This window comes from Lygodium microphyllum, chromosome 18 (assembly GCF_053477565.2).
Source record: "Lygodium microphyllum isolate KBCC chromosome 18, Lygodium_microphyllum_v1.1.10, whole genome shotgun sequence".
Lineage (NCBI taxonomy): Eukaryota > Viridiplantae > Streptophyta > Polypodiopsida > Schizaeales > Lygodiaceae > Lygodium > Lygodium microphyllum.
In genome coordinates, this window is record NC_141152.1 from 101757442 (window position 1) to 101785344 (window position 27903).

Here is a 27903-nt window from a genome sequence, read left to right on the forward strand (position 1 = left end):
GACCCCCCATGGAATGTACACCTTAGAGGAGGGTATCCTATTCTTAGAAAAAAGATTGTATATCCTCAACAATGTGGAGTTAAAGAAGCTCATCCTGCATGAAATACATGATGGCAAGATTGGAGGCCACAAAGGGCAAAGCAAAACATTGGAGGCTCTTAGAAAACAGTTCTTTTGGCCAAATATGAAGGAAGAAGTGATAGACTACATCAAAACTTGCCCCACTTGCCAAATGGTCAAAGCACCACGATCAAGACCAGCAGGACTACTACAACCATTACCGGTACCCAACCGCCCATGGGACGTCATCAGCATGGACTTCATTGTGGAACTACCTGAATCCCATGGGTACACAATCATCTTTGTAGTGGTGGACTATTTCTCCAAACAGGCTCACTTCATCCCAGCCAAACCACCACTGAATGCCAAGGAGGTAGCACGCCTCTTCTTCACACATGTATTTAAACTTCATGGCTTACCACCACTGGCCATTGTATCAGATAGAGATGGAAGATTCATGAGCGACATGTGGAAGGAACTTTTCAAGACCCTGGAAACACAATTGAGATTCTCATCATCCTTCCACCCAGAGACAGATGGACAGACAGAACGAGTCAACCAAGGCATTGAAGATTATCTCCGAAGCTATGCCCGAGTGGACCAGAAAGATTGGGCCTTGTACCTTGATGTATTGGAATTCCACTACAATAGCTCCATCCACTCGGCAACGGGGTACACCCCCTTCGAGTTAGCCATAGGAAAAGAAGTCATTACATCACTGGCCTTAGCATCCGGAGCGGCCAAAGAGGAAGATGAAGATGCAGAAGAATTCTTGAAGAAGTGGAGAGACCGCAACGCAGCAGCTAAGCAAAGCCTTGAGCAAAGTAAGATCACCATGATAGAGCAAGCAAACAAGAAGAGAAAGGCTATACTATTTGCCAAGGGAGACATGGTCCTAGTTAGCTCCAAAAACATGTCACTTCCCAAAAACATGACCCCCAAGTTCAATCACTGATACTATGGACCCTACCGAATCACTCAAGTGCTGAACGAAGTCACCTACAAACTGGACCTGCCAGACAGTGTTTGTGTTCATAATGCATTTCAGGCTCGTCTTCTGCACAGGTTCTATCCAGACAACCAATGGGGACGGCGCGTACCAATGCTCCATTCCAACGGTCCCTTCGAAGTAGAAGCATTCCACCGATGCCAGGAACAAAGAGGCTTCCCCGAATACCTCACCAAGTGGCGTGGGCGTCCACTCAAGGAGGCCACTTGGATCTCAGAAGCGGAGGCCCGCGAACGCGGAAAGGATGCCTTCGCCCTTTGGCTCGAGGAGAACCCCCCTGCCCCTTCCACCGACCCTTGAGCCACTCCAAGAAAACCCAAAAAAATAAGGCGGTTCTCAATCATAGACCCTAAACGTGCCCCACTCCTCAAATGTAATCGAGTCGAGGGTGGACCCGCATGGTAACAATCAGCAAATAACTCCAAGCAACAAAGCCCCAACTGTCCAGTTTAGATGGGTAGACACTGACCAGCTTGCTAGAAAAGGCTGCGTTAAGACCCCCAAGTCCTAGTGCGGCAGACACTGACCAGTCTGATAGTATAGACTGTGTTAAGACCCCGCGGTCAATTAGACCGGCAGACACTGACAAGCTTGTTAGAAAAAGCTGTATTAAGACCCCGGATAAGTCAAAATAACAAGACGCTACCCTTAGATTGCTGAGGACAGCAATCCAGTAAGCGGGGGTGAGTGTAAGGGCTTTGTAGCTATACCATGCCGTTGCTACTGATTGCACCTATATAGGGAGTAGTAGTGACTCAAAGCCCTGCCTTGTTTCCATTCTACGTGTGATTCCCTATACCCAGTGGTGAACCCTCTTATGTGCAGCGTCACGAGGGTGTAGTCGTGGGATGTGTCTATGTTGTTCCGCTTTTTGGATTGAATAATACAAGAGTATACCTTGAGCTTATATATCGTGTTACCTTTCTGTGCCGTATTGAGTGCGTAACGAGTGCAGGTTTATAAACCACCCCCCCCCCCCCCCCCCCCCCCCTCCCATTACAGTTTTTACCCCTCCGCATACACGACATGAGTTTTTTTAAAAAACCTCAAGCTTTTAACTTTTTGTTTTCTTTCAAAATCTATTTGAAAAGCATTAATGTTTTTGCCTTTCTCTTGACTTGCAGCCTGCAGGCCTCCATAGGAATACGCAAGCAGATTCCCATCGACGTCACCCACAAATCACGCTGCCAAGCGGCAACTTGAAGTCCAACATCAATCACTACATCCCGCATATGTCATCACGAGCATATTTGACTCCATCCCAGACAGCCCCAGCCAGCTGTCTACTCCTATCATCATCAGTATAAAATATGACTCATCATCAGTTTATTTTTTCGTGTATTCCTTAGTATACCAAACTTTATGCAGGTTAGATAGGATATTAAAGGGTTCGTCATCCTCCTGCAGTAGCCCAAAATTCGATGATAGTTTCAGCTCCATCACCTATCAGCATGAAGCTGCGCCTGCGGCCCCGCGGGCCGCGGCTCCTTCGCGTCGTTGACCTTCACGTTGCTACAGGTTGGAGGAAGTTAGCATCGGGATTCGGAGGTGCATCAATTACAAACTAGATTAACATCGCTGCATCCGCCGACATGTGCGCTCCATGATAATGTAGATGATCTGTGACCATTCCACGTGCGTAAAGATGAAAAAAATCATTCTGACACGAAGCTTCAATATAGTTCCCTCCTTCTCCTTGCTTGCTAAACATCAATCGATAGTCTTCTCTCCCCCTTAGCTTGCCTTAATTCCCGGCTAGATTAACATCGCTGCATCCGCCGATATGTGCGCTCCATGATAATGTAGATGATCTGTGACCATTCCACGTGCGTAAAGATGAAAAAAAATCATTCTGACACGAAGCTTCATAGTTCCCTCCTTCTCCTTGCTTGCTAAACATCAATCGATATTCTCCTCCACACACAGCCTTTTTGAAAACCCAGTCTCCTATCAAGCTTCGAACGCCCATTCGGTGCGCCATGCAGCCCCTCTAAGTGCTTCTCCACCAGCCGTCAAATGTAAAAGTAAGCCTCAACAAACATGCCTCTAGCTCAAAAACATGATTCCGTCAAAGGGAGTCCCTCTACGTCAGACATATAGATAGTCCATCCTTCCAACACGTTGGCCACTAAAGTCACAAGGGACTTTTAATCAATCCCTATATAGGAAAACTTGTGAAATGTAGGAAATGTTGTAATATTTCCTATGTGTGAATGCATGTATTCCCTATGTACAACTAGGGAATCACATTCCCCACATCTAATAGTAGGAAATTAAAGGTCAATATAGACTATTTCCTACCTTCATTAAAAATTTCCTATATAAGAGTATACATGAATGTAATTTCCTACTTCTACTTGTAGGGAATCGTAGGTCACTATGAAGATTCCCTATGTTCTCTCAAAATTCCCTATATAACAGAATTATGTAAGAACACCATTCTCCAATTGTAATGAAATTAATGAAATTGGAAGTAACCATATGGATGTGAACCTAGATTTTCTAACCCCCTACACATATGAACATATTGCATGCACATACATGTGCACATATACATATATGAACACGTGTGTACATGCGTACCCACACACATGCACCCCTCTTCATTTTTAGTCATCAAAAGACAATATTTAAATATAGTTATGGGCTTGTTTATCATAGCACTAAATGTTGGAAATGACCACCATGTTGCAAAAAGAGGAGGCCTCAAACCAAGTAGCTACATACTTATTTTGTGCAACATTACTCTCTTTTCTCTAACTTTTCAAGTGATGTAACCGTTTAATGCATTTCATGCAGACATAGAATATTGTATAAAGGCACATATGGCAATGTTTGGATTAAAAACCTTATAGGTTCTCATGCACGCCTTGCATGAATTGGTATACAACTCATGGTTAATTTAAGAACAATAGTAAAATACTAACCCTTCCAAGCTTAGACATACCAATGTAACCATAATCTTGGTCTAGCACCCTATGACCCTTGGGTGAGATACCATCAAGATTTTGAATGATTGTAGTGTTTGGACTGATGACCTAGATGATTGAAATGATCCAATCTTTTTGGGATATCCTGTTACTCTTGTTAGAAGAAAATGTTGGTATTCTAATAACTTCTTTAAATGAGCAAGATGGTGCTAGCCTTTGACTGCCATAGTGATAGCAAGTGTCCAATGAGCCATAATCTTCCTTCAGTAGTTTTTAAAATAGCAAGGCACATATGTTGTATACTCTAAATAACTCCAAAACCCTAGGATCTCCTAGTAAGGCCCCTTATGAGAGGTCCCTAGAAAGGAGGAGTTACACTCTTTGACTATTACAACCATAAAAAATAAAAATACAAAATAACAACAACATAGTTCAACAACCCATTGCAATGGCTTGGTTGGTAGTCAGTATGAGACTCCTATGAGAGAACAATCTCCAAATGAATGTAAGGGTGGCATTATAAGCTTGGGTGGGGTCCTCGACATACACAAGAATTACTCCACTTTTGCTTATTTATCGCAACTCATTCTAGAGTGGCGATGTTAGCAAACATCCATTTTTTAGCAATGTCCATGTAATCCGTGAGGGACCTAAGCATATCAATTAAGACAAACGTGTTTGCCATATTTTGGATCGATACTCTAAAATGACTAAGGGAGGAATAAGTGTCATTTCAAATTCATTCGGGGACAAATGTGTGCAACAAAGCCATTAATGGAGGTGGACATTATCCGATGTGGGATAGAACTATCTTAGGGTTGTTGAATTTGACAAGTAGGAGGTGAGTGGATAGTTTTTGATAATGCACAAAAAGGAGTGACTAGCCATTGGTACCAATCAAATGCATGCAAGCATCCAAGAAATTTTTGAAAGCAAGAGTGCTCAAATCATGTTTGATGTGCCTTTCATTGCTTTCGCTTTATGGATTCTAAGGTTTTTTTTGTCTAGACATTCATGAAACCTTCTTAAGCCAACAACTTTTCTCAAGGTGATGAGGTCCACAAGTCAGCTTTGGCTCTTTACACGGATAACCTAGTACGTCTAACCAAGATTAGATAGAGCACCATTCCAAGTCTATTCATAAATCACACTTGTTGGCTTGTAGGGGCTAAAATCTTGTCCAACTTACAATTATCAAAGATACAATTCGAATATAGGGATCACACAATACAGTTATCAAAGATATCACATAAAACATTAAATTACACCAATCAAAATACATCACATAGAGAAAAAATGAATGTGCATGAAATAGGAACAAAGTTTGATTCTGGTTATGGCATGTGAGTTTTTGAATGATTTGTGCCTATGTGGTTTCTAAAGCATGCCTCAATAACTTCAATATTATAGTGTGAGGAGCTGAAAATGGATCCCATAGAGTTTCATGTGCTAATGGAGCCTTGAAGGGTACTGGTAGATAGCTAAGGCATATATTTCTCATTTGAACCTTCAGCAACTTGTCGACCTCTTGCTAGTTGTATGACAATTCCACTATGCATCATCATGCCACATGCAACTGAACAAAACAAACAGGGGGCCTGTTTTTGGATAAACAAAGAAGGAATAAATTATGGTGGACCCATGAGAACCATGACTAGGGGCTGCTATTGTCTTTCAAGGGAGGCAAATGATATTTTGGACACGTATCGAGAAGAAGACCATGGTGAAGAAGGTGATGAAACCGTGAAAAGAGGGTGATTTAAATAGAACTAGTGATTGTAGCAAATAATCAATAGAAGGGTGGACAATTTCTTCTGAAAGTAAGACAAAGGGAGTGTCATAGCAGACTAAGCTTGGGCTTCTCATGCATTGTACAACCTCACATGCTGGGTTTGTATTTCCACCATAAGTTTTTTTACACCATCATCCACAAGTAGAGAGCAAGCACAATATAAGCATAAAGATGATTAGAATATCATAATGGAAATCAGAGGGCACTATTGTATTTCCATGTCTGCATGCCACAATTGTACTACTATTGAAATCCAAGATGGCTACTTCTCCAAAATAAATGATGGCTAATTTGTAATGTGGGAATATATGGAGATGGATGCTCTTTTGAGGCAGATAATGTGGAGGTTCAACACTTCTTCAAAAAATGAGGCATCTAACTCATGAGATTGGCATGAGGGGTGACAATGCAAATGTGGACAACTTGAAATTTAGATTTGCAAGTTTGTTAGGATGGCTGTAAAAATGGAGATTGACTCAAACATGAAGGAGAGAAGTGAAGGGAGAGTTGCAAACGTAGGCTAGACGCTTGGGGAGTTCACATGGACAACTTATAGAATCACGTAAGTACAGGGGAGGGGGCTTTTCCCAAAATTACATAAGCATATACATTAGGGATATGCCCCCATATTAAGTCCCCCTTTAGTGGCTAATATTTGTCAATTGGCTAAAACTTTATATGTGTGCTAATACATTAAGCTTGTCCCCCACTAAGTAATTTTCATCGGACCATCTGTGAACCTTGCCTTGGATCTTATCCTTGAACCATCCAAAACTCTAGTAAAGCAAGGAAACAAATATAGATGGCATGTTGTAGCATGGGAGTTGGTCATAGTTGAGAGGTCAAAAGGAGGACTTGGATTAACGAAAGCAAAAGAGGGATCATATTCCTTTGTGTTTCAACTACTGAAGAGGTTGGATGCACAACAACAGTGGGCTATCATTGTCAAGAATTGGATGGTAACCTACCATCCTTCAGGAGGTTAGGCCCAACATCTTGGGATATCCTAATAACTAAAGCTATTACAATTAAGATTGGTTGTAGAAATCAAAACTACAATTTGCATCTCTTTGACTATTTACAAACAATTACTAAGATGTTCTTAGTGCAATCAATCTTATTGTTGAATCCATATAGACTGATTGGATTTGAAGGTGCAACATGGAGTAACCAAGAGGCTTCATATGCCATAAAGATAACATTTGGTCTCTTGATTCTATGGCAACGATAACAACATTGTGCAAGCAAAGACCAAATGTGTAGATGCATTCACGAAAGTGTATATGATAGTTTTTCAAAGCTCTATAGGGTGTGGTGATTAGTCTGAGCAAAAGAAAGCTTGTTTACGTAGGTTTCCTTTAATTCCCTTCTCTTCAAAAGAACTTGTCAGGTTTGGAAACCTCAAGCTCTAACCATTTAGGAATGGAGATTGGTGTCAAGTTTTTTTATTGTTTAGTTGGTTATATAAAAAGGATATAGTAAAGATATTGCACCTTTCTCAAAACCCCAAGATCTATCTATACTTTCTATAACTCCACTACAGGATAAAACCCCTCTTGTTTCATACACATTCTTCCTTACAAATCCCAAAGCAAACTCCCTAAGCTTTAGTTGGGCAAAGCTACACCTAAAGGGATTCCCACATGTATTGCTTCCTAGCCCATTTCAAAAAGAGCCGTGCCCCCCATAAATAAGCAACAATAAGAAGTTAGAAGTAACCTAGTTTACTTTTTATAGTTTAGCTTGCCCATTAGATGTGCTCTGTGTGCCATAGAGCTTATGACACATATAAGCATATTGCCTGATAAGAATGAGTTTGCAACTTTTTTCTTATGGGTTTGTTCCACCCTATAGTGTTTTAAATTTGAATCTTTCGTATTTTTTACATGTTTCTTACATAGAAACACTTAAAAACCCTAGGCAAAATCTTGGATAATATGATACCTCAAGAGTATTGAACCCTTATTGTGCACTAATGGTAAAGTAATTAAGTTGCATCAAGTTAACCCAAAGTTTATTGGTATAGATCTATGTTTTTTTCTTTGTTTTTAAAAAATATTTTAGTTTTCTTTTCTTTTTTAAATAAAAGCACAAGTAGTTATGTGCACTTTGAACAAAATTGCATCATTTTTAGTTCTCATTACTCACTTACTTCTTAAAAGTAAGCAATCACGCTAAACTTATCTAATGCAATGCTATTGTGCACCACCTGAATTGCATGAAAATTTTGAGCTTAGTGTGAAGAAAATTCTAAATTTGAAAAAAGGAATTAGCACATTTAGAGACAATGATTTTTTAATCACAATATGATAAAAATCGTTTAAAATCCCCCCTCCCAAAAAAAAATAGTTTGAAGGTTTTCAAGTGTCAAATGAAGTACATAAATGGAAAATTTGACACCTTTTATGATGAATCATATGATAAGGTCTTAAGTTATTATCTACATAGTCAAAAAACATGGTAAATTGCAAAGCACTCAAGATATAAAAAACTCCATAAATTAGAAGTTAGCTTAATACTATTTTACTGATAGTCATTAAGTTGAATGTTTTTGCATCTGCTTTGTAAAGTTGTTTTTATGGGCTAACTTGGAAGTTACCTAAGTGCCCTTTTAGTCCTCTCCATTAGAGTAAGGGGGCCCAAGTTTGTGACTTGTATTGGTTCCCCTACAGCCTCTAAGTCTTGCATAAGAATTGAGTGAATTACTTTCACACAACTTTTCAAATCATAAGTGAGGTTGGAAAAACTTAAAGCTTGAAATGAATAACAGGGAAAGATTAAAAGATGGAGTGCCATCAATGTTATGCAAAAAACAGACCACATAGTAGTTACAACTTGGAGCCCATTTTAGAACACACAAAATAGAGTCGATTTTGAAAGTTCCTCCACTAAGGCATACAATATCGATTTGATATGGGACCTTGTCAATCATGTTATGGGTAAAAATGCAAACTAAGGCTAGATTCACACTAGGTGGTAGAAGGAAGACCAAAAGGGGGTGTGCCTTGGATGTTAGCCATTCCTTAGGTGAACATTTTGAGAGAAGTTTCCAAACTCACAATAAACGTGGCAACCCTTCTCCCCCTAGAAATTGGTGTTTGGTTTTAGTATTTAGCTATTGTGTGGTATTAAATATAGACTAGTAAGAACCAATTTGGATATAAATTTTGCTACAAGGCTCATATGTATCTAGCTTAATGTACCATGGCATTGTTGCAATAAACGGGATATTCAATTTATATCAACTCCCTTAGAGCCATGTCGTGCCCAAGGATATGGACTTGTGAGTGTGTTGTGAAAGCTTTAGGTCATTATAGTCACAACACTCGAGCCCAATTCATCAACTTGACTAGAGCTTTTGTATGTAGAGAGAGAACATAAAAGGAGAATAGAGAAGGTCTTATTGATCAATCTCCAATTGATAGCTTCTATGAACTCCACCAAGTTTATGGGGTACCCTCAATTATACAGGGTACTCCACCATCAGCTCTATACATGTTGACTATCAAGTTGCACTAGTTAATATGTGTCGGCCACACATGGTATAAATTCAACTCCAAGGCTAGTGAAGGTAGAATTTACATGTGTGTGTCGTGTCCTATCTATTACCCTAAGTGGCTCTAAAAAATGTTTCAATGCATGCAGTGCACCACTTGCACCCTTGTTTATAAGAAAGTGCGAGGAACAATTAACCCAACCATGGTTAGATGAGAAATGGAGGCCTTCAATGACATTACTAGGCTTTGCATTATCTGCGGCATTGTAAACTGCTTCGAGACGCCATAGCTAGCCGACAGCACAAGGCACCATTAAGGAAGCAACCTCCTTCCTCATCGACATTCATGAGAGGAAGCTTCTGATTGAAGGCTTCATCAGTGCATACAAAGGATCGGTGGCCTTTACGGGCATTGTGTCCATGGATTTCCCTACTCTTGCTTTCGTGCTTCAACTGGTCCTCAGTCCTAGTCCAGAGGAGCGCAAAGCTGGTGAAGCTTGACTCGCTCAGGTATGCTCTCCTGCTTTGCCCGATCACGCTTATCTTTGTTGATATTTCTTGAACAAAGTGTCATAGACATGCTTGATTCGGAAGAAGTATCATTTCCTCTATGTCTCGGTTAATTCGTGGTTTCCATGCAATCGTTTGTGCTTCATTCAGAATCTGCTTGCATTAGCTACATAAATCAATGTTATGATCGATTTAAATATGAGAATCAATACCTTGAGAGACAGGAAACCATGTTAATGTCACAAAAAAAGCCGTAATGTCGATGTGAGCATATTGTGCAAGCTGAACTTATGTGCCCAGATAATTTCTCGTAGATCAATGGATTTAGCGACTAAATTTGCTACTCTAAATCAAGATCACCTTCTAAGGAGCATTAAGCATTGGTATCCTAGCTGCTTTATGATTTTCAAGAGGTGCCACATTTTTAAAACTTTCAAGCATATTGTGCAAGCTGAATTTAACTGCTAGGAGTATACTTCATAGATTAGTAGATTCAGCTATACTGAAATTGGTAGTTGAATCAGGATCACATTTTAATGGCCATTAAGGAGCACTAAGTAATGATGACTTAGCTGGTTTATGATTTTCACACCATGTTGCATTTTTAAGACTTTCACTTCCACTCTAAAATTGTCTTAATACTACATTTTTTGGATGATTTGGAGTTGGTTCTAAATAGCATTTGGAGTTTCTTCTACCTTATCTAGCTCAATCAGAAGAGATAATAAGATGGCATACCTGAAGTACCACCTTAGGTATGTTTTGAATGTTAAAGCTAGTTGTGTATGGTTCAATATGTCAGTGATGTCATTCTTTGTAACTGACTACCTAAACATTTGGCTACCTAAACATTTGGGCATGTATGTATTTGTAGAAACAAATAATTATGAGTCAAAAACTTGCATGGACTTACCGGGCCAAGGAATAGATCTTGTATAGCAATTGAATAAGTGAACCATATCCCCCCAACTAGCAACAACAATAAGGATAAATGGAGAGGCATAAACTCAACACTCCTTGTTTTGATTACTTGTCCCTGGAAAAGTGCAAAAATACACAATAACATAAGTTAAAGTATTGTATTGCTTGAAGCAATTGTCCCTTTTCTAAATTATTGATTACTATCCTAGTATGTCTAACCAACAAAGCACCATTCCAAGTCTATCTCGTAACCACCCACATCTAGCCAAGATTAGATAGAGCACCATTCCAAGTCTATTCATAACTCACACTTGTTGGCTTGTGGGGGCTAAAAACTTGTCTAACTTACAATTATCAAAAGTACAATGCAATTTGGTGATGAGGATACATCTAATGCAATATAGTTATCAAAGATACGATAGAGAAAATTGAATTTCACCAATCAAAATACATCACCGAGAGAAAAAGTGGATGTGTGTGAAATAGGAACAAAGTTTGATTCTAGTTCCACTATTGTTACCTACCCTCTAATTAATTCCCTACCTAACCTCTAATTAATTCCCGCCAACGGATCGATGCCCTTAGTGTAGAGGAGGGAAACAGCTTGTCCGCCATCGAATCACCAGCTCGTTTACAAACAGCTTGTCCGCCATCGCCGCGCCCGCCAGCTGCTGCTGCCCGATCGGGGCGAACCGTGGAGGCGATCGAACCAGGGAGCTGCTGCTGCCCGATCGGCGATCGAACCGTGGAGGCGATCGATCCTTCTTGGGTCTCAGGAACCACCGCATCGCCAAGCTAAGCGCTACAGCTGCCACCTCCACCCGGAAGTGAACGCCGACGCCGTCAGTGCTGTCCTGTCCCGCTCCACTAGGTATCACTAATACACTCTCTGATACGTGTGTAAAAAGCGACAATGTAATCTCTGATACATGACTCCTCTGATACGTTCTCTCTGACCCGGAAGCGAACGCCGACACACCCCCCTCCGGGGCTTGGGCAGGCCCGTGATGCAGTTATGGTCCAGGAACAGGAAGAAGAGGCTGGTGAGGTTGGAGGCGAAGGCGTCGGGTACCTGGCCTGAGAGGCGGTTGTAGGCGAGGTCGGCATTGACGAGGTTGGAGAGCTGGCCGAAGGAGGCAGGGATGGGACCCCCGATGGAGTTGCTGAAGATGCGGATGTGCTACAGGCTAGCCATCCCGCCTATTGAGGGAGGCAGAGCGCCCGTCAGCTTGTTGTAGGAGACATCCAGCTCCTGCAAGGCGGCCAGGTTCTCAAAGGACGCCGGGATGGCCCTCGTGAGGCCGCCGTCCCCGCCGTCGATGAGCATGTTGCTCAGGTCCAGGCTCACGAGCCCGGTTAGCTTCCCCAACGAGGAAGGGATCGGACCGTGGAAGCAGTTCTGGCTCAGGCTCAGAGTGCGGAGGGCCGATATACACCCACCAACACATGCATATATTATATATATATAGACGCATGCATACCGCACCCCTGTAGGGAATCGAAGTTGTTCGTTCCTGTATCAGCGCATGATCAAACAACGGGAACCAGTGAGTAAGGCCATGCCTGAAACAAGAAGGTCAAGAGACAATGCCAAGGACACGCTTGGGACTTATAAATACTATAGAAGACCCCAAAAGAAGCCCAGGCCTTATAGACGAAGGCATCAATGGAGAGTGAACACAACACCGCGATGGATATCCAAAGTGTTGCTACGTGCTCAAGGGTATTACGCAGGTAACTGATGGATTTGGGTGCCAAAACCCCCTGCTAAACCTTCTCTGTCGATTGAAGGCCAGATCGTATCAAGAGCAAAGAAGCGTAGGAGGAGATCTAAATGAAAGACCAAGTCTTGAGTCAAAAACATTGGAGTGACCGAGCCCCTCACGGTCAAAATCAAGAAACCAAATGGGACTAATCGGAGGGTAGATCCTCAGCCTAGCATGCTTGACAAGCAGATATCAGATGTAATCATTGAGGATACACAAAATCCACTAATGCCCAAGGAGCCTTTGATTCCTCGAGAGGATAACAGGCATCATAGGCACAACATTGCTCATGGCAAGGTTAAATTCTCAACAAAGCAAATGGTAAAATTATCTAACAGCCATGAGAAAATCTTCCAGCCAATATCGGAGCCACTTAGGAGTCCCAAGTTGTAACGTGTCCACTTGTATCTTCAGGACACGTCTTAGCAGTCCATTGGAAAGGGTGTCTAGAAAGCTCCGCCCGGCACTCCCATGGAATGTTACGGGGTTTGCGATCTAGGGCTTTCTGCGTTTGCCACCCATGTAGCAGAAGTATTTCGGCCGTTCCCACTTAGGATCGACCTGAATTAGGATTTTCCTTATTGGTCATTTCCTAACGGCAACTAGCGTCGGACCCAAGCAAACTACTTTACGCAGAACGCCAGGTCCGAAGTGGATTCATGCTGCACTTGGTTCAAGGAGAATGGGAAATGAGAGGGATGCAAAGCTCAACCTCTCTGCCATAAGGCATAGTCCCATTCCGTTCCCCTAAAACAACGTAAATCGGGTTCAATCATAACTCTAGGTCAATGCTTTTGTTGTTCGTATTCTTTGACGATCTCCTGCTGTCCATCGTGATTTGAGAAAAGTTCCCGGTCAACTGGGACCACCCATCCATAGAATGGACCTATGGCCCATCCTCCGCACTTTCCTCGGGTTGTTTTAGTTATTTAGTTACCTAACACATTAGTTGGACATGTAACAACCAGCTTTTTTAATTAACCCGTTAGGCACTGGTTCGTTCACGTAATCTTATCACTTGACATATAAAAAACCATATCATACAAGTTCCTTATTAGCAGGTTATCATATTTATCTTTGAAATTCAAAGAGTCCAGCCGGTAGGGATATCCATAATCCACCCGAAGGCTATCCAACAATCCACAGGGATCACTAATCCAAGTTTTCACACGTAGACTAGTATGCGGGCCTCGAGATCCAATCCCGAGTCACGTTAGCCTCTTGTGTAGGGCCCGGAAGGCGAGGGATCTACGACCAGAGCCCCCCCTGGCACCCAAGAGTCCTCCTGCTCCAAGTAGCACTCAACGGAGAGACCTCTCGCGGTGGGTTCAGTCCACTTTTCCAGTGCGGTTAACAACCCCCTTGGTTAGGGTCAGGCAGGCAGTCGGGGGTAACTGAAGCTGCCTCTCCCTTCAAGCCTTCAACCTGAGGTATAGATATTCATTTATCTTTTAATTCATTGATCAAACAAAGACAAACAGTGCTCTAAAATCTGTAGCAAGCACAAACATTTCCATTGATCATTTTTGATTGCAAACTACTAAGGAATGAATCATTCCTTTTGAATGCATCTAGCACTCGATCCGGGATGACTTGCAACTTGGCAAGATCCCCTATATCCTGGGTTAGGGCGTACCCTATTAACCCGAATTGGTCAAACTTTAAGTTCATCAGTTATTTCAGTTTATCGGCTGGTCTTCCTTACTCAAGAAGGATACTAAATTAGGATGATTATTCATCCTCTTGCAAGATAACTTTCGTAAGGACCTTCCAACCTCCTTGTGAGAATTTGGCCATTCCCCTTGTGATCCAATCACAAGATCATATGACTCCACACTTGCCGCGCAAGTGTCACATCAAACTATGAGACTTATTCTACACATTGAACGGAGTCACGAAACAATCTGTTCCTGTTCACATTAGACTGACGTCATTAGGTCTAGGGTTTCCAAGTTCCATCTTGTAAGACTCTTAGGGACAAACCCTAGTTCACTTTCCAAATATATTTCCCTGTCCCTACATTTCAGTGGAAGAGGGCAAGTATTTAGGGTATGGGAGTTTCAATTTTAGCAATACATAACGATTAGGTTACGCATTAATTCCTCGTGAATTTATTGGAATTTAACTCGTTATAAACGATTATTCTATGGTTTAGGTGTTTTAGGTTTATGCCAATTTGTTTAACTCTAGAAGATAATTTTGTGATCATTTCCACATGACTCGTTGTCTATGCGTAAATTGATTTGAGGTTAGGTATACGTTAGGTTAAATTCCAACTAATCTTCCTATAACTTTGCGAACAAAAATTTGTGCTAAACAAGCAACCTTTTTCTTGATAATTTATGCAGTTGACAAACGATAATTTCCTAGAGTTTATGCATTGTAAGAATCATTTCATGCTTTGCACTTTCCATGATGATTCGTTGCGAAGAGGATATGGATTAATAGTGCCATATGTAGTTTATACATCTAGGCTTTAAATGAAGTATACTATTTTAATGGACAATAATACAATTTTTACTTTATTTCAATGCATAAAGCTATTTGCTAGAAATGCGTTTATGCTTTCTTTATTTTTCATGTTTCATTTAAAAGTATTAATGACTAAGTTCCTCCATTGTGAGCATTTAGGACAAAAAATATATCCTATATCCAACAATTTACCTTGCATGATTGAATTTCAACATTACCAAATAAAAATTAGGAAGGAAAATCTGGGCTTGGGTTGAGATATCCACGTGGATGCTGGGAGACGACCCTTCCACGGCTGCGCCTTGGACTTTCTTAGGAGGCATTTCCACCGTGGAAGCAGATTTACAAGTCCTTTTTGATATTCCACCATGGCTTTCTTTTGCAATAACTTGCACTGTCCATCAAAAGCAGTTTTAGAAGGCTTCCTCCTTGGAGTCGGGAATTTGAAAGGGGTGTTTCAGAATCTTTCACGACTAAGACCCATTAAGCCATGGGGAAGGCTTAATCGCCTTTGTAAGGACTCGCACGAACGGGGAATAACAAGGTGTGGAATCCCTTACGAGGGTTTTTGAGTGGGAAAGGGAGGTGTTAAAAGACCCTCAACACTCTCTTTCCTTTTATGAGTGGGGAAAAAAACAAAGCCCCAAGGGTATTTTGCATAGGGCAAGGAACGGCTAAGGGGTTTAACCACCGGGGGGGGGGGTGGGGAGTAATCCCAAAGTCCAAGGGAAAGGGCTTAAGGAAATTTATAAAACGCGGGGGGTTTCAAAGCCCACGGGAAGCATGGGAAGGGCTAAGGGGGAAAAGGGGGCTTATGAGCTTTAAACAAGAGGGGGGGGGGTTTTCAAGCCCAAAGGGAAGGGCTTAAGGGTTAAAACACGGGGGGGTTCCAAAATGGCATAAGGGAAGGGGGCTAAAAGAAATTTTTAAAACGTGGGGGGGGGGGGTGGTTCCAACAACCATGGGAAAGGGGGGCTTAAGGGGGTTAAAATACGAGGGGGGGGGGAGGGGTAATAAACCCAAAGGAAAGGGGGCTTAAGAGCCACTTAAAAGCTTTAGAGCTTCTGCAGACACGTGGGTAGGGGGGTATATAGCGGTCGGACGGCGACGACGGCGAATGAAGGCAGCTCCTCCCTGGGCACCGGTGACGTGGCAAGCAACCAGAGCGGCAGCCTCCTTGGCTTCTCGCTTCCCCGAGCCTCTCTCTCTCACCCACTGCTCAGAGTGGCGGCAGCACTTCCTTCATCCTCCTCCAAGCGGTAGCAGCCCCAGGGTTTAAATAGGGTAGGGGAGGGGGATCCTCCCTCTCCTATGTGTCGACTGGCATGGCACTAAGGGTGAGCAAGCTCCAGCAAGGAGCTTGCTGTGGACATTCTATTCTCCTCTCCCCCTCCAGCACGACCGTCCGGCTGGGGGGGAGATAAGCAAAAAAATTTCCAATAACCTTAGTAAATTTTCAAAATGCAATATTATCATCCCACTACTTAAAAAAAAAGGGGGGTTCATGCATGTAGTGTTCGGTATTTTACATCAATGGAAAGGATACCCTGAACTTCCAATGATTTACCAATTCTTAAAGATTCATGACTCGGAACCATACTATTATACAGTTCCTGTAGATAAATGTAATACAACGTTGTTCTCCCCAAACTAAATGTAACAGTTGGCTTATCATCACAAGAAATGTTGTATTTCGAAAGGGCTATGCCCATATAAATAAAAATAAGACTTATTTTTATCAATGTCTGATTGTGTATGAGAATTGATAAAAAGTTAAGTAGCTACATTGCTTACGTGATAGCAGAATTGAAGATGTAATATAAATCAATAACGATTATCATATAATAACGTTAAGAAACCTTTATCCAGGCACAACCCCAAGTATAGGTTCCTAGTTCGCCTCCTACATCAAGTACTACTGTAATCCAGGAGAAGAAGTTTCTTCTCAAACAGATCAAGCCGCCCGAGTTTGACGGGAGAGGCAGGTCCATCCAAGTTGATGCTGAAATTTGGATTGAATGCATGGAGGATTACTTTGAAGCAGCCGGTACTACACCCGCCAATCAGGCTATGCTCGCTAAGCTAAAGCTCACCGGCGAAGCCAGGCTTTGGTGGAAGCAATGGTGCAGGGATCAAGGGATCGCGGAGGGATCCGTTACTTGGGAGAAGCTGAAGAAAGCCGTGCAGGGAAGATACTTGCCACCTGCATATCGCACGCAGAAAATGAATGAGTTCTACGAGCTAAAACAACTGGGGCTCACTCTTGACGCATACTACTCTAAATTCGTCTCACTTTTAAAGTATGCGCTGCAAATGGACGATGACACAGCAGGTATCCAAATTTTGTGTGGGTTTAAATCCACCAGTAAATACCCGTCTCGAATCTATGCGTCCATCAGATCTTCAGGACGCACTCATTCGAGTGGCGCCTATAATTCAGGAGGTGCAGTCTAGACCAAGGGGTAACAAAGCTTGGTCTTATAATGACCCGAACAGAGGAGCATTCAGACCTCAAATGAAGAGAGTTCAAGGTCATAATCACGGACAAAGAAAGAAAGCAAGGATTAACAATGTCAACAACTTTGTTTCTACTCAAAGAAATGGCTGAAACCTCCGTTGTTTCCACTGCAACGAACCCGGTCACTTCAAGAGAAAAGGTCCCAAGCTTGGTGGAGGACATCGCCAAGCACCTTGCCAAAGAACGGGCCGTGGTCAAGGAGCCGCTACCCAAGGTAGAGGAAGAACTGCCTGCATTGCCAATAGGCAAATGTGCGAAGAAGAAGAAGAAGAAGATCCGACCATGGAAGCAGAGTTTGAAAGGGCGACAGTTCATGCCGCTCTACACAAGAAGGGCCCAAATCGCCAGTTCTCGGTGATTCAGACACCGTCGGACTATCAAGGTAAAAGTTTCAAGACCTTGATTGATTGTGGCAGTACACATTCCTTTATCTCACCAGCATGTGTAAAAAGATTAGGAATAGCCACAGTAGAAGCACTTACCCTGCTTGTGGAATTGGCAAAATGGTCGTGAGGATACTTGTACCAGGCAAACTGCTAAGGTGGAATTCTTTCTGGGAGGAAAGAAGACTTCGGTAAAATTGAGAGTCATGAATTTTGGTATCCATGAGTGTCTACTCGGAATGGATTGGCTTAAGCCTAATGACGCCCACATTCATTGTGGAAAGGGTCAAGTTTCCTTTCAAAACTCTAAAAGGGAATTAGTCACAACTCAAGGTGAGACTGGAGTGCCAAGAATCCAATTGGCCAAAGCATCTCGGATCATAAAAGGAGTCAGAAAAGTATTACCTGTCTACTTGATCAAACTCAACAAGTTAGATCAGAAGCAAGAGTATAATGAAGGACCTTCTTGGCTAAAGGAATACGTGGACGTATTCCCTGAAGAGTTGACTGAACTCCCGCCTCAAAGAGAAGTGGATCATGAGATTAAGTTAGTACCAAGAGCTGTGCCAATTGCAAAGAGACCTTATAGAATGTCCATACCAGAAGCAATTGAGCTGAAGGAACAACTCAAGAAACTACTAGATCAGGGCTACATCCGGCCTAGCAGTTCACTGTGGGGAGCTCCAGTACTATTCCAGAAAAAGAAAGATGGGACACTTTGACTATGTATTGATTAGCGAGGATTGAATCAATCAACGATCAAGAACAAGTACCCTATTCTTAGAATAGATGAGCTTCTTGATCATCTTCAGGGTGCAAAGATCTTCTCCAAGATTGATCTCAGGTCAGGTTATTATCAGATAAGGATCAAGGAAGAAGATATCCCCAAGACGGCCTTCAATACAAGATATGGGCACTTTGAGTTCCTAGTTATGTCATTCAGACTTACGAATGCACCTGCCACCTTTAACAGGTTAATGCAGGACATCTTTAGGCCATATCTTGATGATTTCGTGCTTGTCTTCTTCGAAGGCACTTTAGTCTATTCTAAACAGGAAGAAGATCATCATGAATAACAAATTTTATTTTGGAGAAACTGTGAATTTGCTAGTTGATCATGAGATTGTTGCACTTGGGAGAGTGCATGCAATACATCCAAATGAGATATGCCATGGAGAAACACTTGAAGATGGATATATTTCAGTGGCTATTGATAAATGTTTAAATATAGCAACATATTTGCCATTCCCAAAAAATGACGCAATGAAGGTTCATGAAGTTGTAGGTGGTTTTGCAAAATGGGAAAAGAAAGATATGGTGGTTGTTACAAACTCAATAAAAATTCATGATGGAGGACATGATTACGAATCAAACCATGTCCTACCTTCTGAGGATATTGATGTGCTTAGCATTCATGAAAGTTGGAGAGAAGGTTGACACTTCCTGTAGGGTTGAAGGTCACCACAGGGGTTTGGCAAGAGAAGAATGTATGGCAGTTCAAGAGCTTAGACTCCGAAGATGGTAGAGATAAGAGAAGGATTGAAGGTTTTAAGCTAAGTTCTTGAAGATAAGAGACAGCAAGGTGAAGGTAGATTCAGGGAGAGGAGTAGACACAAGAGAAGGGGTTTGAAGAAATTGAAAACGTAGAAGAATACTCAAAAAAAAGAATTAGAAAATGTAGAAGAATACTAACAAAGATGAAGCCTGTCAGTTTCTTTCAGCATTATGAGAATATATAACTCTAATAGAAAAAAACGTGTATAAAATAATACCTTCCTCTATGCTGCTCATATCGCCAATCTGATGCTTCCATTGGCTCTGAAAGGGGGGTAAAATAGCAGCACATCTGGCCAGAATTCTGCCAGATCACCCCTTCTTCATCTCCCCCTTCGGAGTGCTGTTCATTTCCTGAAAAAAATGATCACACGTCACATGATTTCATCAATCTCTCTTTTTACATAATATCCTCTCAATTTAGCTGAAAGCTACATGCTTTTTTTTACATGTCATCCTAATCTAGAAGTTATCTATAGTTTTATGGATTTTTACAAGAGATAATATCTAAAATATCATAAATTGGCTAAACTTGTCTAAAAATCTAATATTTTGAACCATGGACACTAACACTAATGCCTAAAGTGGCATTGGCTCTCTAAATCTAAAAGGAAGCCTTACTCTAGATTTTTTTTACACGACGTGTGCATAGCGGCATGACATCCACCCCCTCCTAACCTGCACATCCTCTGACATGTGCCAAAGTCTTACGGATTTGCAGTGTTGCAAGAAGTATCTCCTGCCATGTCAATGTCTTCATCTTCTGACTCTTCTTCCTTCTCTCTGTCTTCATGCTCTTGAATTACATCTAAGTCTTCTAACTCATATATTGAACTTTCTCTTCGTTTGAAGAGCTTGATTCTTTTTAGAGCTATAGGTATCTTCATGCTTGTCCTATCCAATTCAGCCAATGAATATGTGGCATTGTCATGAATGACCTTTACCACATACATGCCAAACCAATGCTTTACCATTTTTCTAGAAGCACTGTATTGATTGTCCAGGCTACTGTCATAGACAAGCACTCAATTATTTTCTTGAATTGCTCTTGGCCGAAGTCGATGTCGCTTATCAAATCTTCTTTTATTTTAAGTCTTGCTGTCTTTAGCTTCTCAATAGCTGCTTGAACATCTTCAAGCCTTCTTTCTAGCTACCATATGCGCAAAGTCAACAACTCTTCTCTACTGATGCCTTCCTCCCAAGGTAGAAGACTCCATATGAGAATAGATTCTTCAATTGGCTCAATTGGTTATTGTCCATGCATAAGTTCAACTGGCATATAGCTAGTCACTGTACTATGAGTAGTCCGATCAGCCCATAATGCAAAAGGTAGCATTTTAGGCCATTCTTTGATCTTTCCTCTACAAGACTTTGCTAGAGCTTTGAGAATAGGCACGTTCCCTCTCTTACTTTTCCCATTGCCTTTAGGATTGTAGGCTAATGTCAAAGCCAACTTGATAGCCAATTGAGCAAAGAAGTTGCATGCCTCATCAGCATCCAATTCTCCTCTATCTATAGTTACAAAAGCTTCAACAAACTTGTCAATAATTGGACCCGAACCAACATGTCGGATTGTGACACGATTAACAAGCTATAGATCTTGGATGAATTGTAAAGATCCATTTTTCTTGTGCACAGTAAACCATCGGTTTAAGTACGGTGCTGAAGAAGGTTCTAAAATCTTCATTTTGATCTTCTCATTTAGAAGTTTCAATGATTTGGGCAAATGCGCCCTTGGAATAGGAATAGGCTTGAGGTTCCAAGGCACATGTGGGACTCTAAAAATGACCATAGGAGCCACAATATTTGGTTCCACACAGCCTATTTCACTTGGCTGAAATGCAAAAGCTTTCCATGTTTCATTAGCATTTGCATAAAAGAGTGTTTTTCAGTCGGCGAAAGGAAAGAAATTTTCACCTATTTCGAGCTCTTTTATACTTTTAAATGTGAACTTGTGACCAATGTTGGAAGGATCATGAAGACTTGGCTAATTTGCTACCCTATCAGTGAGCCCTTCACTTTCACGAGGTAGTGGGACTGCCATAGGCTTGGCTTTCTTATCCACCGTCTTGTATTTTGTCTCCACTTGCACTTCATCCTTGTTGAGTAAACCAATGTCTTCCTGCTCAACAAATTCTTGAATTGTTTCATAAAAATCCAATGTACATACTTCTATGGATTGATTTTCACCTTGATTTTTTGTATGAGCAACTGTATATATTTCAGCCAATGTGTCAGTAAAAATAAATGCCCGAAATATCTTCATTTTCAGTCATCATGTCATAAGTTTTCAGCTTCCTTTTTACATGACATAAAGATTTTCTTTCAGCTTTAATCATGGTCGGAAGAGACTTATAATAGCCCATACTATTGGCTGTACATACATACACATTCGCTAGAGACACAGTTTTTGTAGGATAAGGAGGTTCAATATTTTTACATAACGCACTATCATAGCCTCCTTTTATAGCAGTGTAGCCCGAAAACCCTTGAATTCTCGGGCATTAGGAGGCACAGGATAATCACGCAGTCGATCTCTGTTTCGATGATGGTTAACACACATAGTAAGAAATTGGACAGCTAGTTCATTATCCTTTCTTCAGATTCGAGCATAGGAAGTCATCAAGAGCTTTTGTTTCCAAGCAAGCCTCCAAAATGTAAGGTTGCCCAAGATTGATAGGGTAACTATAAGAGTCTTGAAAAAAAAAGTGAAAATTATCTTTTATGTCTCCAATAGTTACCTGTACATTAGGACATTTAGCATATAACTCTCAAGAAGAGTTGTTTGCAGCTCTCATTCACCAACCTGGATCAACATCTAGGGGCCATTTGCCACATCTCCAAGCCATGGTTTAAGAGTGCAATACATGGTGTTTCTTTTTCTCCAATTTTGACGATTGTCTCTATTTTTACTCTTGCCCAATGCGTACAGAAGTAGTAACGGCTTGGAATGAACTGAGTCTCTTCCTCCTCATGCATGTGTTGTAGATGGCCTTCTTTTTGAGAGATGGGCTGCCCAACTAGTTTGGACCAGCCGACCATTACATTTTCAACTTTCACTTCTTAAATTTTTGCATTCATGCTTCTTTATCTTCAGCTTCAATTGCTAGAATTAATTCTTTAATTGCTTCAAGTTGAATTCCTTGTGAAGTCAGCTTCTCTTTATCCTGCGCAAAAACTCAAAGAACTTGCAAAAAAGCATGCAATGTTTCTTCAACTTCATCACCAGCATATTGTCTTTTCTTTTTTATTACATTAATGATTACATCATGGAATTCACGTTTGGCAATTCCAAGAATTTCGTCTAAGGTGAATTCAATTTTGATTCCTAGAATTTTTTCTTCTAGGACTCCTTTGAGATCCATTGCAAATTCTATGTCAGAATGCAATTTGTAGCCTTGCTGCTTGCCTTTCTTCTTTCCTTTGATCTTATTTGTTTGTGGTGCATCTTCCATCTCTTGATATGGGGTTATATTTTAAGCAAGCTTTGGTTGTTTAGGCATTCTTCTGGTTACCCGTTTCGGAGGGCCAAAAGAGGAAGGCCCTAGTTCATCTTCTCTTTTTCTCTTTTCTTCAATCAAGTCTTCTTTATTATTGACGTCAACCAAATGTGCAAAGGAGGAAAAGAAATCTACCGATTCTTTCTAACCAGTTATTCCTCGAATGAACTGATTGGCGTTAGCCAAATCTTCTTTGGCTGCTTTACCACGTTCCATTTGATCTGGTGCCTGCATCCATACTTTAGATTGCACATTAGCTTTACACACTTTCAAACTTGATTTAGTTGGCTCATTTTGTAGCCCATAGGTAGCTGCATCAATTGCTGCATAGGCATTCTTTACAGCTTAATCTTCTAATCTTTTCTTCATTCCACCATTGCCAAAATTTGGCTCCAGTGGAAGACGAGTTTTAACTGCATGAATTTTTCTATCTTTCCAAAAGACAAGCTTCTGTGCTTCAGCCTCACGGAAGGCATAACACTCTCTCTTGTCATGCTGTTGGCTATCATACCAAATACATCGCCTCTTAAAGCCTTCTCTCATGGGTCTTTGAGTTGATGAACATCCTCATTCTTCAACTTTGACATCTAAATCATCCACCTTGGAACTAATTTCTATAAGATTCAGATGAAGGTCATGCATGCTTTAAACGAGTTCATCCATGACATCATTTTTAGAAGGAATAGAAGAAGAAAGAGTTGGTTGATTAGTCAAAGCAATAGGGGATTTTGAAGGTGGAACAAGCTCCATCAATGTATTTGTTGAAGTTGAAGTAGAGCCCACCGCTCTCTTTGAGCAATCATGTTAACTGCATCAGTAACATTTATCCATGTAGTCTTGACTCCTGATTTGGAGGTGTAGAGAAGCAGATTTGCATCAGTAACATTTATCCATGTAGTCTTGACTCCTGATTTGGAGGTGTGGAGAAGCAGATTTGCAACATTGGAATGTGTGCACAAGAGGGAGAAGAGAGCTCAAAGTACAAGAATAATATCTTGTTTACTAAGTTGCTTACAAGTACAACTTGGGTACACTCTCCCACACTTGATAGTGACCCATAGGCTATTTATATAGCCTCTGCCAGGATTCTCCTTGCCCCTAAGGCTATTCACACCCATCTGCCCTCATACACCCTTGCTTACAGTGGGTTCCTATGCCTATCCTCTAACACCCTTCCTCAATGCCACGATGGCATCGGATTACAAGGCATGTATGATTTCTTCCCCTTAAACAATCGGGATGCCTTTATAAATTAGGCTACAAGAGTGTTTTTAGGTAGATGGTTTAAAGACTCAAAAAAGTCAATCTTTAAATGGATTGGAAGCATAATTGACCACCAGTTCTTTGGGTACATTAGGAGTGTTGGGGCATTTACTAGTGATATGCCTTGTCTTCTTGCGTTTGTTACATTCATACTTCTTCCAACTGTTGTTTACAAGATGTCCTTTTTTCTTACAGAAAGAACATCTAGTGAGAACTATATGTACCAATAATTGATTACGGGAAGTTGACAATGCCTGACTGGTGCTACCTTCTTTGTGGTTCCTCTTTTCTTTATCCAAATAGTATTTGATGGTACTTGCCAATGTAGGATCTGGAATGTTGGTAAGAGTGGTTACAAGGGTAGGAAACACCTTTTTTATAGCTTTTAGAAGCATAGCAATAGCATATTTTTCATGTATTAGAGCTTGTACTGAGGCAAGTTGTATTTAGTTGATCAACATGATGAATCAATGACTCATCTAAGTGTAACATGATGATTGTCTGGGCACAAATTCTCCTGATCTATATTCCCAAGTCTTCTCCTGATCTATATTCCAAGCTAAAGAATTCAATTTTAAGGAAGGTTTTAGTATTTTTACCAGTGGCTCCATAGAGCTTTTCAAGCTCATCCCATTTTTCTTTAGCAGTATTTGGTTGATCAACATGATGAATCAATGACTCATCTAAGTGTAACATGATGATTGCCTAGGCACGTTGGTCATCCTCTATATCGACCAGATTTGCAGAGTTTATAGCTCTAGTGCCTTGAATGGGAGGCCAATACCCTCTCTCCATCATCTTGTACTTGATAAGTACCTGCCATGCATGGAAATCTTTGCCATCAAATTTTCGAATTTGAGGACAGACATCAACATATGTTGTGGCCATTGGGAAGGTCTTACCACTTGCTAGAACAAGGGTAGTGTCTAGTCCCTTACAAGCTTTCCACTAAATGAGGAAGCAAATCAAACACTTGATATCAAAGTTGTAATGAGGAGAAGGACTGAAAATCATATATATGTAATATTTCAAAATATGACTTTGGTGGTCATTTATTATGAGCAATCTTCTTTCGAGGTTTAATGGTCTGTTTAGGCTTCAATGATTTGAACCTAGACTAGACTTCGGGCTCCTCCTTGTGGTATAGCTCAGTGGATCACCCTTGTGTTGGACAAGGAGAGTCTATGATTTCAATGTTTTTTTTAAATGATTCCGAGGATAGTACAATGACACTCATCCCTCTAATTTCATTGACCAATGTACTTAAGGAAAAATCACTATAAGATATGCAATACAATTCTAGTGTATGATGGTCTATGTGTTTATAATTGTACACATAGCCTTACAACTTGAAGCAAGGTACTTAGTTGTTTTAATTTCTTGATGAAAACATTTAGATTGTGTAAGTATTAGTAGCAATGGTGTTTAAGCAATGTGCCTTAGCGCTTACAAGCACTCATCTGTAGCTCATGTTGGTAGAGATGGTAAATGTTGATCTTGATAAGCTTGATGATGACTTTTCAAGTGAATTAACCGTTGAGATTAGGTTTCTAAATTAGTAATTGACTCAGAAGGAGTTAATTCAATTATTAAAATCACTATTACTGACTAAATATTGAGAAATCTGAAAGTTGAAGAAGCTTGAAGCTTCCTGGCTATGGCTGCCAGAAAACTCTCAGTTAGGGTTTGGCTTCTAGCAGTCAAAAGAGATCAAATTTCCCAAAGCCCTCTTAGGGGGAGATGGCCCGCTAGGGGGGCTATAAAAGACCTATGGTGGCCGCCATCATTGCACCTCCCATAGCCCGCACTACTATACGAATTGTCCGCCTGTCCAAAATTGTGCTGTTTTGACATAGAACACAATTCTGTGCTCGATGATGCTGCATAATGTCGCATTTTCAAGTGCAATGCAACTGCGCCCTGAGATGGAGAGAAGGTTTGTAGAGGATGGAAAGAGATGAAATGCCCTCTGCATTCAGCAAGTCCACCAAGGTCAGGGGTTTCAAAAAACAAGCTATGGAGGTGAAGAAGATGGATGAAAGATGGAGTTCTTTTTGTGCACTTAGTGGAGCTGAGGGTTTGAGGAAGCTGAAGAGATCAGAAGAGACTCTGATACCATGTGGAGAAGTAGAGTTGCAGTATTGGAATGTGTGCACAAGAGGGTGAAGAGAGATCAAAGTACAAGAACAATAATTCAATCTTCTGACCTTCCATAATTAGTCTTCATCATCAAGTTGTCCAAATTTACTTTCAAACTCATGGTATAAAGCGGTTGCATCTAAACCTTTGTTGGGTTTCTCAACCCAATCAGTGAAAATTTTCTTCATCGTTAGGCCAGAGTATTCTAAGAAGAATTCTTTGTGTAGGGATTTTTTGAATGCAACCCAATCTACATCTTGCTAAAAAAGACCATGGATTCTTTCTTGAAGACCATGCTTGGCTAGTCTGGCAAAATAGTGACTCCATGCATGTTTCGGTACACCAAAGAAGAGCATTTTCTCAACATACAAGTGAATAAAAACAGAGACATTTTGACCATTAAATTGGTTTAATTCATGCCCAACTTCCTCTAGGGCCTTGATAGTTGTGGAATCAATCTTCTATTCATCTTGCCTTTGTTGTTGTTGTTGTAACATTTGGATTTTTTGTTGGTGATTCTGCTACAGTATGCGCACCAACTGTTGTAGAGTATCTCCTAAAGAATCCCCCATCTTGGACTTCTCTTACACTGACCTTCACGTTAGGTTCACCAATATCATAGCGCATAGGGTTGAAGGTCACCACAGGGGTTTGGCAAGAGAAGAATGTATGGGGGTTCAAGAGCTTAGACTATAGAGAAGAATGTATGGGGGTTCAAGAGAAGAATGTATGGGGGTTCAAGAGCTTAGACTACAGAGATGGTGGAGAGAAGAGAATGGTTGAAGGTTTCAAGCCAAGTTCTTGAAGATAAGAGATAGTAGGGTGAAGGTAGATTCAAGGAGAGGAGTAGACAGAAGAGAAGGGGCTCAAAGAAATTGAAGACGTAGAAGAATACTAAAAAAAAAAGAATTAGAAAATGTAGAAGAATACTAATAGAGATGAAGCATGTCAGTTTCTTTCAGCATTATGAGAAGATATAACTCTAATAGACAAAAATGTGTATAAACTAATACCTTCCTCTATGATGCTCAGATTGCCAATCTAATGCTTCCATTGGCTCCGAAAGGGGGGTAAAATACCAGCACATGTGCCCGGAATTCTGCGAGATCACTCCCTCCTCATCTCCCCCTTCGGAGTGTTGTTCATTGCCTAAAAACAGTGATCGCGCATCACGTGATTTCGTCAATCTCTCTTTTTACATAAAAACCTCTCAAATTGGCTCAAAGCTACATGCTTTCTTTTACATGTCATCCTAATCTAGAAGTTGCCTATAGTTTTATGGATTTTTACAAGAGATAATATCTAAAATATCATATATTGGCTAAAATTATCCAAAAATCTAATATTTTGAACCATGGACACTAACACTAATGCCTAAAGTGGCATTGGCTCTCTAAATCTAAAAGGAAGCCACACTCTAGATTTTTTTACATGGTGTGCGCATAGCGGCATGACAACGTAGAGTGATGCTATGGACAGAAGGCAACACTGTGTGTGTTAGGACAGGGGTTATATTATTGGCTTTTCCATATGATGTGATAAACTTTGAATTGCTAGGAGAAGAGGATGTTGGTGTGGTGGTAGATAAAG